The following is a 14,513-nucleotide window of genomic DNA, read 5'->3' as shown; positions in this document are numbered from 1 at the left end:
AACACTGTTGACCACTCTTTTCTCATACAAAGACTACTGTCACTAGGTCTCCAAGACACTGTCCTATCCTAGTTCACATCCTACCTATCTAATCATTGTTTCAGAGTTAATTTCTCTGGATCCGCTTCCTTTACCAGTAGGAGTCCCACAAGGCTCAGACCTAGGTCCTCTGCTGTTCTCTATCTATACCACATCTCTTGGAAAACTAATAAGCTCCTTTGGATTTCAGTATAATCTTTATATGGATGATACACAAATTTATCTATCATCACCATCTGTGTTGTCCTGTGTAACTGACTGTCTTTCTGCCATTTCATCTTGGATGTCGTCTCGCCAACTCAAACTCAATTTCTCAAAAACAGAGTTAATAATATTCCCACCCACCAACAGAAGTTACCTACCTAACATTTATATTTCTGTTGGCAACATGACTCCCCACATTGACTCTATATCTAAATCATGTTACATAAAGTACATCTAAAAAACATTTGCAGAATATGCACATATCTTAAACAAGACACTGCATAAACTTTAATTCATGCACGCATCATTTCCCGCATTGACTATTGCAATTCCCTCCTTACTGGTCTTCCCCTAAATAGACTCAAACCCTATGATCTATTTTGCATGCAGCGGCCAGCCTGTTTTAACTTGCAAATCGCTCTTCTTCTGCTGAGCCACTCTGTCAGTTTCTACATTGCTTGTCTGTTTTTTACAGAATCCAATATAAAATTCTTCTACTAACATACAAGGCCATGAACAAAACTGCACCAACATACATCTCACTTGTCGAACTCGACAACTCCATTCTGCACAAGATCTGCATCTCTCATCCACTCTCATTACATCCTCCCATTCCCGTTTACAGGACTTTTTTCAAGCACTCACTCTGTGGAATTCCCTCTCTCGTACACAAACCTTTAAACGTTCTCTGAAACCCCACCTCTTCAGGAAAGCTTATAATATTCCTCAACCACCCTCTTAACCTCACAAGCTTACCCTATTACCACCCTTTACATTATTCTCTAAAACTGTGTTTGACTCCAATTGTAAAGTGCTATGGAATTTGCTGGCGCTATATAAATAAATTTTGTTGATGATGATGATGTTTGCTAGAAAAGGGAGTGGGCTGCATTCTTATTGGTTCAACTACCATAATGGCTGTCTTTGCTAACAGTATACAATGAATGCTCTAGCTTTCACATCTCTTTAACAAACAATAAGGTTTCTCTAAGCATCATATATGAGAGAGAAACATATCATTCAGGAAAGTGGACACACACAATGATCTTCTTTTAATAAAGGATGAATAAACCTGAAGGCCAATGAGCCAAATTCCATATAAGAAATTTCTAGATTTAATGAATTGTGAAATTGAATATAAAATGCTCCAGCATTTAGACACTGTTGGAGTTTAAGTGCTAAAGTGCCAATGTTTACGTTATTGATTATTTCTATCATAGAGCCCAAACATTAAAAAGAGCACTTGTTCTGGTCATTTGTGATATTGAAGCCTTCTCTTTAAATGTTTACTATAACTTTTTTTTATATGTTTTTATATTAAAAAGGTAAAACATGAAAAATTTACAAATTTTGCTGCTTAAATAGATTAGAGCAAACAATAATCAATACAACTATGAAATACTTTCATTATACACCATTTCAAATAGCCAAAATTAATAAAGTATTTATTTTAATTGTGCTTGCTAATTTTATTTGCTTTGATCACCCTTCTACACCAGAACAGCTTTCTAAGGTATGTGGAGAGACGTGGCCTCTCAGTAACCCCTGTTTTGCAAGACAACCTAATTAGGCTTGACAATACAGATGACCCTTTTAAGTCCTGTAAGTTGAGACTCTTTGCCTTTTCGCAGGTAGATAGCCATTAATATGATGTGCAAAACAAAAAAGAAGAGAAAGGATCTTGTTTATTTTATGTGTTTCAATGTAGCTAATTTCTAACCCTAGGGGAGGAGAAGGCGAACAATGACATGGTTGAACAAATTACTGCAGCATATTTAAATAGCCTGAAGTCAAAACAAAAAGTGATATTGAACATTGTGTTCAGACAAAGAAACTGTTTGTTTGTGGGTTATAATAAGAAGAAAGAAACTCTAAAATAAGCTATTAAGGAAACTTAATATCAAACACTGCATTACTGGTGACTTGCAGTGATATGTTGAACGGAGAAATAGAGTAGTGTGAATAATCAGATATATTGGATAGTTTGTTGTACAAAAGTGGAAATAATGAACAGCCCAGGAAATTTCACTTTGCAGTTGTAAAATGTCTACTCTGACAAGGGTTTAATAAAGAAGTGTTGCCTATCTAAATATATCTCCTGTCATACCTACTATTTGTTCCCAGTTAATACATTTTCTATGGTGTAGATTTATCAAAACTTCTAAAAAGAAAAAGTGGTGTTGCCCTGAGCAACCAATCAGAGTCTAGCTCTCATTTTCTAGGATGTACTAGATAACTGATAGCTAGAATCTACCACTAAGTGTTTTCACACATCCTTGCCGAATGCAGTATTTAGTACTTCTAATATGCCAAAGGTTTGTTTCCAACTACATTTTGATTGCAAGATTACCCCTTCTCACAGTTATATATTAAACTAAATATTTGTCTTTGTACCCTTCAAGACAATTTCAGAAGAAGCATCCTCTTCATACTAAACACTTCAGTGCGAGACAGGGATCATTGTGCAGGAAAGTGCCAGACCAATCAGATACACAGCTATCATTATGTTATATTGTAAGTAGTCATTTGGCTTTATTATCCATTAAATTATATTGTATATAATTATTTTTAAAAAATCACATACTACGCCATATAATTGTTAACTCACATAAATCTGATTTCACAAATACATTTTTTCTAAATAAATTCGCCAAGTGTGACATGATAACATTTATTATAGTCAGATGGCAATTGTAAATTGTTTATTAATATTCTGAAGTGGTACATTGTAGCATATATATATATATATATATATATATATATTATTTGTGTCCTATGTGAATAAACAGCCAGTATTATTTTATGGGCCAAATAATAGACTAATTTGCACCTCTTAGATTGTGACATGTCCAGGAGAAAACTTACTCATTTTTTGTCTTACTTTCCTTATTGAATCAGGCCCTTTACCTCTGAACTTGTTTGTTAAATGCGTATTGTCGCTAACCAATAACGATTGTCGAATCTCGATTTGTGTTTCCAACGCACAAAGATTTATTCTCTTAAAGTAGCAAAATATATTCAAGCAAAATAATAATAAGTACAGCCGTTACTTATCGCAGGCGCTCTGGATCCAGTGTACAGTCATTCAATCCTGAAGTCTGGGGACAAGATGTCTGAACACTAGATGAGAAGCTGCTGTTTATATGCACACAGGAATACAGTAAAACAATGAAGATGGTATAGCTTGCTTCTATTGGTCCAGGTTTCAGGAAGGTCCAAGGGGTTGTCAATCATTGGCTAGTTCATCCTAAAGAATCCAAAGGAGGGGGTCATCTCTCCAGGGGGTATACTCTGCTCTTCCCGCCAAGATTCCTTAGTCTTAAGTAGTTCATAATTCCCTATCATTCATAACTTGTGTATGCACTCTGCGATTCCTTCGCAGAGTGAACCGAACAGTAGAAAATGTTAAGAGGTTTATTATGATACCACACATGATATGATTCCTTCAACCTGTTCCATATATTTCACTAATGTGCATATAACTTTTAATATAAAACATAAATACTACTATATTTCGACATAAATGACTATGTGTTGCAACTACCATTAATGTGTACTATTTTACAAGTATGCGTGTTTGTGCGAATGTATGTAAAAGGCTAAATACTGATGCTGCCACGTGTTGCAGCTGTGTACGCCATTTTACGCCGTAGCGTGCCCTTTTTACGCCGTAGCGTAGCGTACGCATCTTTTCAGACAAAGACAACCAAGTTTGCTCGATTTTAATTGAAATGACTTTATCCAATTTGCTGACTTTGACAGCTCCACCCTTTGATAGTGTAATAAACTATCACCCAATCACCGTTTCAAGTTCAGGATTATACAATACTTCTTCACAGACCATGATCTCGGTATCTGGTACCACCCTTTCAGTCTCTTTCTCAGTGTTACTCCTAGGAGACCATTTTCCACACTTCAACACAGTAGGAACACATTTGATACATAAACCAATTGCTAAGATGACACCCAGTATAAGGAGAAGGAGCTTACCTACACTAGCAACCATTTCCTGTACCCACTCCCCCAGACCGGAGAACCATTTCACAGGGTTCAACCACGAGAACCAACCTGCCACCCTTTCCCCGACCTCATATAGCGAAGAGTTATGGTTCCTTCGAAATTCCCATTTCAGTTGCAGAATTTCATCCATCTTCCGGTTTATAATCTCCTTAGGGTCATCCGTATTATTAGTGATGTACATGCAACATTTTACACCGAACTGGGTGGCCAGTGTTACACAGTACCCACCAGTAATAGAGGTGAGATAATTTAGTACCAGTCTATATTGCACCAACTCCTTCTTGTATGATGGTAGCTCCCTTTCAGTATACCTGAAAGTGTCATCATACATCTCGGTGATATTATCTATTAATTTAGCTAGGTCTTGGATATATTTAAAGTTTAATGTTTCCCGAGCGGTCCTGGTGAGATCTAGAGCAACCATAACTTGAAAACCAGCAGTTTCACTAATCAATTTTGTAGCTATGGGTTCCTCACCAGGAATCATATTTCTCTTGCCACGGTGTTCATACTGTGTGTGTATGTATGGTGGTGAGGTAGTCTTGTGAATACCAACCATTTCTTCATGAGTAATAGTCATGATTTCAGGAACCAGTTTAGCTAAGAAGCACAAGCCCTTGGAACTCTGAGTCACCCAGGAATAAGCTTTCCTTCCACAAACAAAATACACATCATCAGGGAGAACATAAGGAACAGTATGCCCATTAATTATATCACACAGAGTTTTGCTAAAACTACCTATGCCCAGTGTCTTCATTTGCTCGAGACACGTGTCCGCATGGATGACATTCTTACAATTATCTATAGAGACTTTTCCAATGGATACTTTCTTATGTTTGGTTATACGCCCTAGTTTATGACTTCCATCAACATTCCTGCCTATTGGTGACCTTGTGAGTCTCCCTCTAAAATGAGTATGCCGAGCCATTGTCTGATCTGATGGGTCAGCTTCCCAATTCTCCAGACGTTTTGCATGAGAGATATTTAGACACAGCAAAGATCTGTCTATGGAGTATTGTCGAAGCGTCAGACTAGGGGACCTAGTGTTATTGTACCTCCCGTCTATGGGCCTCCCACCCCTCAATTCGAGTACTTCGGATATGTTGAGAGGGAATGGCACTAGTCCTATATTGTGCTACCCCTGTGGCACATGAGAGCACACCCAGCACTCGGTTTGGTTTAGCACCTTACCCCCCAGGGAGTGATATTCCTCCAAAGGATGCCCGCCCACATTCAGATTACTGGTGGACTGACATCGCTGGATGCATCTCTCTTCAAGGAGGGACTCGCAGAACTTGCAGATACAATACTCATCAGACAATAGCCCCTCACACTGCCTCCGAGTTCCTGAGCTAGCAGACCTTTTCATGACCCCTGGACCAAGCTTGATAATGGGCTGCTGAGTATCCTAATAACTTTTCCTTTGCTTCCATCTCATCCGCATCACTACCAGAACCCTCCTCCGTCCTCCATCCTCCTTCACAAAAATAGAATGTCCTAGAAAAAATAAAAACAAGGAAAATCCTGGAACAAAAGAAAAACAAAAACCGCCACTCCATCTCTGGAAAGATAGCTCTGGGGCAACGTCTCTGGTTCAGGTGTCTCGACTGCAGGCTTTAGGCCTCCCGGAATAGACTCACAAGTGACAAATCTATGTCGTCGGTCTCAGTTTTATCTTGCACTTTCTCCGGGTTACGGAATCTACTGCAGTGGGTGGAATGGACCCAAGTGTCTCTCTCTGCAACTTTCAGCGATGTAGTACTGGTCAGCAGCACTTGGTACGGGCCTTCCCAACGGTCTGTTAAACAACCTGAACGTAAGAAATTGCGGATCATAACATAGTCTCCAGGTTCAACATCATGACAGTTCGTTTCTGGCATACCAGGTGACAGCATTTTTAGTTTTTGTTGTTGTTGCTTTAGCTGTCTACTCATTCTTATAAGATATTGTACAGTCACTTCATTATTACACTTCAAGTCGTCTTGTGGACTCACAATCAAATGAGGTTGTCGTCCGAACAGTATCTCAAAGGGGGACAGATTAAGAGGAGGTCTAGGAGTGGTCCGAATGCTATGGAGGACCAATTGCAACGCCTCAGGCCATGCCAACCCAGTTTCAGCCATTACCTTACCAAGCTTGTTCTTTATAGTACCATTTACTCTTTCCACCTTACCACTGGCTTGTGGTCGGTAAGGGGTGTGAAGTCTGCTACTGATTCCCATGAGTTTACACATATTTTGTATTACCTGCTCCCCTCCACTGGAACGACCTCCCTCGCTCCATCCGTCTCTCACCCAGTCTGTGCTCCTTGAAACGGGCACTCAAAACTCACCTGTTCCTTAAAGCCTACCAACAATCCACTTAACTCATACCTTGTTGCACCTTCGCAAACATCCTTCTCTCGTTCTCCCCTCTCTCCACCAGCCCCGCTTTTCTCTCCCTTACTTTATTGGCTCCCTCCTGTGCCTGTTTGTCCACCCTCCCTTAGGATGTGAGCTCGTATGAGCAGGGCCCCTCTCCCCTCCTGTCTCCATACCTGTTCTTCTACTCCATCTTCGCTCATATGTCTGCCCGGAGTTCTGAAGTATTGGTACTTTGTGTTTATTGCTCTGTACTATGTCACCCTGTATGGTCTCCTGTTTGTATTATGTACGGTGCTGTGGAAACCTTGTGGCGCCTAACAAATATATGATAATAATAATAATAATAATATTTTGGAAGATATCACCAGTAAAGTGGGTACCCCTATCACTTTCAATGATTCTAGGGATACCGAACCTACATACAAAATCTTGTACAATTTTCTTTGCAGTGAACACGGCAGTATTAGTGGCTGCCGGATATGCTTCTACCCAACCGGAAAACACATCAATACACACTAACACATACTTTAGATTCCTGCACGGTGGTAGTTGGATATAGTCAATTTGTATTACCTGAAAAGGTCCGTCTGTAGGAGGGATGTGGGATGGCTCAGTTGGAATAGTTTTCCCGATATTTTTCCTCAAACAAGTAAGACATGACATTGCTTTCTTACCAGCCTGAGAGGAAAATCCAGGAGCACACCAGTATGCTCTCACCAGTTTGCACATACCTTCTTTACCCAGGTGAGTCAGACCATGTGCTGCTTCAGCCAGGCTTGGATAGTATGTTCGGGGAGCTACAGGCTTACCTTGTCCATCCCTCCAGAGTCCTGAGGACTCTTGACCACATCCCTTCGCCTTCCAGACCGACTTTTCCTGCAGGGAACACAAATCTTGCATTTCAATTAATTTCTGCATGTCTAATGTCTGAAAAACCATCATAGTCTCGGTCGATACAGTCATAAGTTGCCCTGCTGCCCATTTAGCAGCTTCGTCTGCCCTGTTGTTGCCCAATGACACTGGGTCTTCTTCAAAGGTATGGGCTTTGCACTTTATGAAGGCTACTGTTCTCGGTAACTGTATCGCTGTTAGAAGTCCTTTTATGTGTTGTGAGTGTGCCACTGGCATACCTGCTGCTGTCGTGAAGTTTCTAAGACGCCAAAGGGCCCCAAAATCGTGCACTACCCCAAAGGCGTACCTGGAGTCAGTATATATATTAGCTGATTTATCTTTTGCCAACTCACAAGCTCTCCTTAATGCTACTAGTTCCGCCACCTGGGCTGAGTGAGGTGGGCCAAGGGGTTCAGCTTCTACCACATCCTGATCATCTACAACAGCGTAACCAGTACATAGCTCTCCTGTCTTTGTCTGTCTATGACAACTTCCGTCTGTATAAAACGTAAAATCTACATTTTCTAAGGGGGTGTCGCGTATGTCGGGCCTTGCAGTAAAGGTCTGATTCAGGTGTTCTATACAGTCATGCGTGTCAGTATTCTTGCCTAACTCTTTATCGACCAGGGTCTCCTCACCTCCCACCCTTTGTGTCTCTAGAGACACATACGGAAGGTATGTAGCTGGATTTAAGGTGCTACATCGTTTGATGGTGATGTTTGAGGGTGCCATCAGGGCTAGTTCCCACTTTGTGAATCTAGCTGAAGAAACATGTCTGGTTTGGGCTGAATTTAACAGAGCTGATACAGCATGGGGTGTATAGACAGTTGAATTATGTCCTAATACTACGTCCTCGCTCTTACTTACCAGAAGAGCAGTTGCTGCTACACTTCTGAGACATGTTGGGAGTGATCTTGCCACATTGTCCAATTGTGCACTGTAGTATGCTACCGGTCTGCTAGCATCACCATGTTTCTGTGCGGGGACACCTGCTGCACAACCATCTGCTTCTGTACAGTATAGCTCAAAAGGCTTTTCGTAATCAGGTATTCCCAATGCAGGTGCTCTAGTCAGACTATCTTTAAGGTTAAAGAATGCTTGCTCTGACTCTTCTGTGTGTACTGGTTTTGAAGAAGAGACTAGCTCCTGCAATGGTAATGCCAGAATAGAAAAACCTGGGATCCAGGATCTACAGTATCCACACATCCCCAGGAAGGTACGAATCTGCTTCTGGCTCTGCGGCAGAGTCATGTGTTGTATAGCCTCAATCCTGTCGGTTGTCAGGTGTCTTAGCCCCTTGGTGAGGCAATGTCCTAAGTATTGTGCAGAATGGTGTAGCATTGTGCAGAATGGTGTAGCAAAATCAGATCTTGAGGATTGTATCACCAGAACTTTGCACCTCTGCAAAATAGCCTGTTCTACCTGTTAGAGTTTCTCCTCAATGGGGGGGATTCAATTGGCCGCGTTACTGTTAAAAGTAATGCGGCCTGCGCATTATTACCGTTATTATGGTAATTATGTGCATAATTACTGTTATTGCGGTAGTTCTAACGCTGGCTTTTTGCTCGTAGTTCCTCGAGCTGCGAGCTGAAAGCCGGGCTAAAACTACCGTAATAAAGGTAATAGTTTTAGCGCGGCGGTACTTCGGGGAGAATTGAATTCCCTCCAAAGAATGTCTTGAGCGACATTTTGGTATTTTGGTATTTATCTTGCACATATTTTGAACAGGTAAATAAATCATCTCTTAGATGTCTTGTTACTATGTCAAACGGTGGGGGGGAGGGGGGGGCATCAGGCCATTGCCAGCAGCACAAGCCTGTCTTTAAATTGCATCTAAGATGCCTATAAAAATGGTGGAGGGGCGGGGCAATTTGTGGGCAGATGGTGGGGCCAACCACAGCCAGTCAATCAGAATGAAGAAGGGGTGTAATTATACTAAATTGCCCCACCCTAAAAATAAAGTCTAGGTCCACCTCTGCTCTTCATATTCCAAATGTGGACTTTGCAGACTCACTAATCACCTACATAGAGGTAAGTAGGATACAGGATAAGTCAGAATATACACCTTCAGTCCTAGTGGTAAATGGACTAGTCAGGTGTGAAGCTAGCTTTCAGGATCTGAAGTAGAACAATGTGCAGAATGTCATAGGGGTTGTACCATTTGTGATACTGGTATCACATCACTAGCTATTTTCTCCCTGTGTTTGGTTTATTTTTCTTTCCAGTGGTAGTCAATGCAAAGAAAATAGAATACATCTCCCATGAGTTCCCACTTTAAAGGGATTCAATAACGCTAAGGTATCCCAGATACAGCAAAAATTTAATATTGATCTTGATTTTTTTATACAGTTAGACCTAGAGGTTTATTTAAAAAGTAGTGTTTCTGTGTACTTTCCATCTTAAAAAAGCATGCACACCTTTTTATAAAAGCACATTGTAGTAATCCTTCTCAAACAAAGATTAGGTATGGATGGTCCGAAACTGAATTTATACTGTTACGGATGTTGAAATGACAATGCTTATGCAGATGTACACCAAGGATTTCAGCAATTTATATTTATTTGTTTCACTGCTTTTTAAATATTCAAAATAATTAATGTGGTTTTAGGAGTGGTCAAGAGCAAATAGAACAAATATAATTTTAAATAGACTCATTGGTAGCTAGATTAGGAACAGTGGTCAAAGTGGGTTGGTATTTGGTGGTATGTCATACCGTCACTTCTCCTACTGCCTTCATTGTAAAACTATCAAATTCCATTCACTTACATTTTCCATACTACCACTTCTAAATTTCCTCTCTGACCACTGTTTAGGACACCAATATATTATGTAAAATACATGACTATTTCAGTCATAATAGATTTATACAATCTCTAGAAGTATAGATTCATACAACTTTGACATAACTCCTGGCCTGCATCACAATGAATGTCACAAATTAGTAAATCTAACTTAAACAATATACAATATGCATAAGGGTTAAAAAGGATTTTAAAGTTCACTATATTTGATGTATTAAACATTGTTTTCTACATTGCATAAGTATTTTGATATGATATTTTATATTAATTACAAATAAAATCTCACACTTTGCAATTTAACAGGCAATCCAATTTTCCTGTCATTTACTTTTCATCATAGTGTTTTTTTTAAATGTTTTGTAGGGCATGTTACTAATTAACTATTGACAACCTTATCCTGTTTGCTTTCTAATTTTTTACTAGGGTACACTGCAAAGGCCTTCCTGTTTAATTCATAAAGTTTATGGCCTGCTTTAAAATTATGTTTTCTTGATAAGTGATGTCCTTGCACATTATACTTTGCCAAAAGTAAATAAAATCTTTGCCTTTGTAAAATGAAAACATGCTGCATGCTCATTTTTAGGCAATTAACTGAAGGTCACTTTTGCTTAAGATCAATGAGTAACTACAAGAAAAAGAAGACATGAATAGGAGTTTTGCTTAAATACAAGTTGGCACAGGTTGACTGCAAGGTCTCTACTTTTTCTGGCCATCTTAATAAGTGCCAGCAGTTATGGTGTTCATATATAACCGGAATCATTTATGATATACTTACACTGATTAATATATATCTGCTGCATATATATATATATATATATATATATATATATATATATATATATATATATATATATATAAGAAAATTGGTAAAAACACAGCTAGTCTGCAGCAGCAGGCTGCAGACAGGGTTAAATTTTCCCTGGAATCCTCTTTCAGCACATACACACACAGGTGTTACACATGGGTGTCATTGGTTTGTTTTGCTGTGATTTGTTTGTAGTGCTTGGGTGCAGGATAAAGACATTGTTTGTATTTGTGGGTGGGACCACCGATGCCAGTAAGTGGCCGGCTAGTAGTCAGGGAACTATTTTTTAGCCAGATGTAGGTGGTGGGAAATTTTGTGATACTTTTGCTGGATATGACTGTTGTACCACTACTAAAATTGTTTAGCCACCCTGGCAACTGCTAATAAACAGTGGAATGGTTCAGCAAACCTGTGTGAGATTCCAGTGAATGCAGTACTTTATCACAATATATATATATATATATATATTTATAGATGAACCAAATAACACATCCATCGTTAAAATATTGGGTCATCATCATCACCACTTATATAGCGCCACTAATTCCACGGCGCTGTACAGAGAACTCACTCACATCAGTCCCTGCCCCATTGGGGCTTACAGTCTAAATTCCTTAACATACACACACATACAGATACACAGACTAGGGTCAATTTGTTAGCAGCCAATTAACCTACTAGTATGTTTTTGGAGTGTGGGAGGAAACCGGAGCACCCGGAGGAAACCCACGCAAACACGGGGAGAACATACAAGCTCCTCACAGATAAGGCCATGGTCGGGAATTGAATTCATGACCCCAGTGCTGTAAGGCAGAAGTGCTAACCACCTAGCCACCATGGGTCAAGATAAAGTTGCACATGCACATGTATTAATCTAAGTAAAACCTGGAGACCAGTGCTCCACATAGAAAATAACTTAATTTATTTATTTATATGTGGAGTGCTGGTCTCCAGGTTTTATTGGATTAATATATACATATTAATCCAAATAAACATGCTAGCAAGGTAAGTGCTGATGATCCTCATCAGGAGCAGCACAGATCTTGCACCAAGGGTCAAGCAGACACAAAAGATATGCCTCCCCATGGGCGTATCTATGGCTGCTTCCACCAGCATTGTACATGAGGTGCACAAAATGCCATTACTGTACTTGCCCTGTGCTTTCCGACCCCCATTCTGCCTCTCGAAGGGAGTTTTAAAGTAGGCTACAAAAGGGTTCTTTATACCTATCAAATCACTACTACAAAGAGATTTATCAAAATCATGAGCTCATTCTAAATATTGCTAACATGAGTTTCCTGAATATAACAGATAAAGGTTAAGGTGGGAGTTGCAATTCTGGGAGAAAGAGGTAAATCCCCATCTCCAGATTAAATTTCAGGCAGAAAGGTTAACAGACAATAAATATTAATCAGATTCAGCACGTAACCACTAATAGTACCAATCCAAATCAAATAGCAATTAATTATAATAATAATAATTGGAGATAACTTCAGTTTTTAAGTATGATAGATTATTAGAGTGTATCATTCCTTCATAAGCCACTGGCTGTCCATGGAATAGTACATGCAGTACAACCTATGAATCTGAAGACTAGAGAATGATAAAAAAATAATATGAAGGTGGTGTGTATGTAGTCACTTAATAACGATCTGTGCTGCAGGGAAATTAAAGTCTTTTACAAAAGCATAGATATGGAAACATGGGGACATGATCAAGGAGAAGCCAAAGGAAGTTATAACAACAACAGAGCAACAAACTATGTCTAGCACTACAAAGTACGTTTTGTCACAAGGACTTTAATAGGCAGAAGTGGATGAATAAAAAGATGATAAGCCTATGTTTCCAAACATCACTCATCAAGGGGTATATTTACTAAACTGCGTGTTTGAAAATGTGGAGATGTTGCCTCTATCAACCAATCAGATTCTAGTTATCATTTATTTAGTACATTGTACAAAATGCCAGCTAGAATCTGATTGGTTGCTATAGGTAGGCAATATCTCCACTTTTTCAAACCAACAGTTTAGTAAATATACTGTACCCCCAACTGTCTTACATCAAAGTCAATAGCAAAAAACCTTAAACAACTTGGAGATGATATACATTAACGCACATAACAGCAGATATAAGCATGCAAGCAATAAAATGTAGTACCTAAAACAACCACAAGATGCCCTCAATATACTTAAAGTAAAACAGCAAGAAAATGAGGACGCCAGTGTGTGCACTGAAGAAACTAAACGCAGATAACATAATACAGCAAGCAACTGCGACAATATCAATGGTAATAACAAGAGTAATAACATTGGAGACATAACTAAAATTACATATATTGTGAGAGAAACATTGGGAAGATGTTTGGACGGTTCGTGACCCGCTGCTACCTGGATTTATGTTTCATAAATCCCTGCTTCTGGCCTGTGTTGTTAAAGCCAGATTGATATCATTAAGCAAAAAAATATATGGGATCTGGCGCAGATAGGGCGGTATTTGACAATAGGATACCTCAGTGGCAATTAATGCCCGAAAAATATCAAACATGCAGAAAAAGATGAATAAATATGCAATATTCACAATGGCAGTTTTGATTTGTCCAACTTTCCAATCCACCAGATAGTCTCAATTCAAACAAAATGATCGCGAGGTGTCCCTTCCTCAGTTTCTCCCGATTCACATATTTATATCAGATGACAAAAAAGACAAATATCTCCAATGGTGCAATAATCCAATTAAACCATATGGTGTACACAGGATAAAGATCTACTTACATCTCAAAAGAAGATCTATGCATGTAAAGGTTTCTTTCACACATTATTTGCCAACTGTCTTCTCTCATCTCTCCCGATTTAATCGTTTATATATTCGGAAGATAAGAAGATAAATTCTCCAATGGTGCAGTACTTCAATAAAACGTTTATTAAACACAGGCTAAAAATTTACTTACATTTAGCAAGGAAATCTGTACATATAAAGGTATCTTTCACGCACTATGCTGAATATCTGACCGTCCTCATGTGGCGGTTGTTTCCAAACTAACTTCCGGGTTCCGTTGTCCTAGCAACCAATCTCGAGCTCTCATTGGAGCCCTACGCGTTTCGTTAGGAAGACTTCGTCAGGGGTGATCCAATGAGGGCCGAGTCTTCCTTTTTATACAGAGTCTCAAGTTTTGGTTCAAACTAATTTAACCCGTGCAGGACCGTTCATAAATGTGCGTGGTTCCGAGTGAGCAAAACAAAACAAAACAAGCTAAAAAACTGCTGATAGTATAAGAAATAAGCTATATGTAAAAATCGAGGGAATGTTTCCCTGATTGGAACTTACATATAACTTAATGCAGAATAGTAAAATAGTAGATGTATGTCAATAGGTTTTGAAAGGGTTTTGGAA

The sequence above is a fragment of the Mixophyes fleayi genome, chromosome 3 (assembly GCF_038048845.1).
Source record: "Mixophyes fleayi isolate aMixFle1 chromosome 3, aMixFle1.hap1, whole genome shotgun sequence".
Taxonomy (NCBI): Eukaryota; Metazoa; Chordata; class Amphibia; order Anura; family Limnodynastidae; genus Mixophyes; species Mixophyes fleayi.
The sequence above is the reverse complement of the archived record's forward strand: the minus strand, read 5'-3'. Positions refer to the sequence as shown.